We start from the raw sequence: 2985 nt of genomic DNA, 5'->3' as shown, positions 1-2985 counted from the left end.
GAGGGCAGGTGTCACGTCCGCAGGCAATAAACCACAATATCTGGGTGCCCCGGCCTGGGGCAGCCCCCGTTTGTCTTACAAAAAGCGTGCGGTGCTGCACGGCGTCCTGGCCCTCGGCGTGAAACGCCGGTAACTCGCGTGGGAGACATGCTTCTCGGCCAGTATTAGGTAGAGGGCTTCACCTGGAGGCAATTTCTACCTTGGCTGAAAATCGTGTTTGTAGAGCATCTGAAGCAGCACTCCGTAACTTTCAATTTAGTGTAAAGATGGACAGTATTTGTTGGCACGCAATAGTTCTGTATCTCTTGGAAAGAGACGTGAGAGAGGAACAGCATCATTTTCCAAATCGGAGTACATTAGTACTCCAGAAAGCAGGTGAGAGATGATACTAGTTTCTGCTTAACATCCAGATGTGCTTCCTCAGGGGACATTTGACTTCCAGCCTCACATTTGCTTTCTCCTCAAGAAGCGAATATTTTGCTCTGTTGTACATCAGCTTTTATTTGACCGTTCCTCATCTTGGCACACTGAACAAAATAAGCTTTGATGCTCTGCAAGATGAGAGCAAGACATTCTGCAGATGCGGTGGTTTAAAAAAAGCCAAACCGCCAAACTCCAAAAAACAACAAACATTGGAGGCAAGTTAGGTATGCTTGTTCAGTTTTCTGATCTGAGTTGGCTCCAGTATGGTGACAGGCATGTCTATTGAGTATTTTAAGAACATAATTTTTAAATGCATTTACGAAATCAGAATTTTATATTCAGTTTTTGTTGGCCGCAGAGCTTGCAAGCTGTCAACTTGTTTTGCCCTTGGTATTTTTGGAGCTCACATATGATGTGAAATAGCCTGCTGAAGGAGAAACACTATGTAAATGGTGAAGTGAGGCTGAACTGCACACTTCAGGGGGGTTATTTTGAAAATACGGGTATTCAAGGTGAGGGGGCGTACAGAAACCTACATATTACTACTTTTTTAGATGCAGACTTATTTTCTTATCAATCTAAAAGCTACCGTTTGCCTCCACAAGCAGATTCAGCTGGAAAATGGTGGCAGGTGTACTTCAGATACATTGGAGGTGCTTCACTTTGCCGTTAGCTGAAAAAGCATCATCTCTTCTATTGTATCTCTGACAGCTTGGTAGAAATCAGGAGCTTCTTCAGTATAATTTAGATCTGTTGGTAAATGGATTTGCATGCTCTCTTAGTTGATGTGATTGTGCCCCTGTACTCGGCCCTGGTGAGGCCGCACCTCGAATACTGTGTTCAGTTTTGGGCCCCTCACTACAAGAAGGACGTCGAGGTGCTGGAGCGTGTCCAGAGAAGGGCAACGAGGCTGGTGAGGGGTCTGGAGAACAAGTCTGCTGAGGAGCGGCTGAGGGAGCTGGGGTTGTTTAGCCTGGAGAAGAGGAGGCTGAGGGGAGACCTCATGGCTCTCTACAACTACCTGAAAGGAGGTTGTAGCGAGGTGGGGGTCGGTCTCTTCTCCCAAGGAACAAGCGACAGGACGAGAGGAAACGGCCTCAAGTTGTGCCAGGGGAGGTTTAGATTGGACGTGAGGAAAAATGTCTTTACTGAAAGAGTGGTTAAACATTGGAACAGGCTGCCCAGGGGAGTGGTGGAGTCACCATCCCTGGAGGTATTTAAAAGACGTGTAGATGAGGCGCTGAGGGACATGGTTTAGTGGGCATGGGGGTGTTGGGTCGATGGTTGGACTCGATGATCTTAGAGGTCTTTTCCAACCTTAATGATTCTATGTGGTGTATCGTAATAGTGTAAATCTACAAGGAAGCATGTAGGATGTTTGCATTTATTCAGCAAGAGCGAAGGCCGTTTTGAACAAGTTAACTGATAATTGATTGGCTGAAGTTTTATGGCTTACCCAAAATTGCTTCAAAGCAGTAGTTCTCTTTTAGTTCACTTTAAGCATTACAACAGAAGTTATGAAAAGTTACATAGGGCATAAAAGTGCTTTCGGTGTTCTTTTTGACATCCAAGTGGGAAGATACAGAAATCTTCACGAGGAAAATCATCCCATAGCCTGATGGGAGTCGTTGTGAGAAATACCTGTCAGATACACTGCAGTTGTCATTTGCCTGAATGCCTGTTTGCAGTTGTGTGAAGGAGCCCTGTGTGTTGCACAAGCAGTGCAGGCGCGTGGGGAGAGAGGGCTATTTGCTCACGGTAGGAACTGAAGGTTCTGTCTGTTGTCTTAACAAGAATTGGTCAATACTCATCCATTTCACTAGATATATAACATAATAATGTTAAGTATTAGGGCTGTGCAGAAAGCAAGTTTTGAATCCCAATTTTATGGGAAATCTGTAGTTGTATCAATTTCTGCTCTCTTCCATCCTCTGCCATTTCCCTCCTTCCCCCATCCAGGCGTTTAGAGGACTTACCTTTGCAAGAGGAGAGAGAGGTTTTCAAAACAATTTGTGTTATTTTCTAAACAAAACCAAAAGTGAACTGAAAGGAAACCTAAATTTTGTAATTGCAAACATTGACTGTGACATACAGCTATTGCTAGAAATTAACAATCATCCCGCAGTTGCATACAGGCAAATGAAGCTGACATCTGAGTGTGTTTGATACGGTGAAACTAATGTTAAAGGTTGATGCTTTGCCTAGGAAACAACTTGTGTGAAATCGACCTATTTATATTAGTTTAATATGAGTGTTTTTCCTCTCCAGAACGTTTGTCATCTGTAACCAGCATAAACATTTATGATTTTTAGTAAGTATTTCAATTCATAAGTTTGTTGTTGACTACAAAGCATCCCTCCTGAGCATCTGACCTAGTTTTAAGCGTCAAAAATGCACCCAAGTGCTGTGCATACAGAGAGGCAATAGGCTTTTGGAGGCTGCTGTTGAATATGCTTGGAGAAACTTCCAGTAGAGTTTTTTCCAAAAAAGAAGGGTTGGGTATCTTCAGAAATATTTCTGTGCGTGCAGATGCAAAACTGTATTTCTTTTTATTGCAAGCTG

The sequence above is a fragment of the Pygoscelis adeliae genome, unplaced genomic scaffold, assembly GCF_000699105.1.
Source record: "Pygoscelis adeliae isolate BGI_AS28 unplaced genomic scaffold, ASM69910v1 Scaffold36, whole genome shotgun sequence".
NCBI lineage: Eukaryota > Metazoa > Chordata > Aves > Sphenisciformes > Spheniscidae > Pygoscelis > Pygoscelis adeliae.
Note: the sequence above shows the minus strand (reverse complement) of the source record.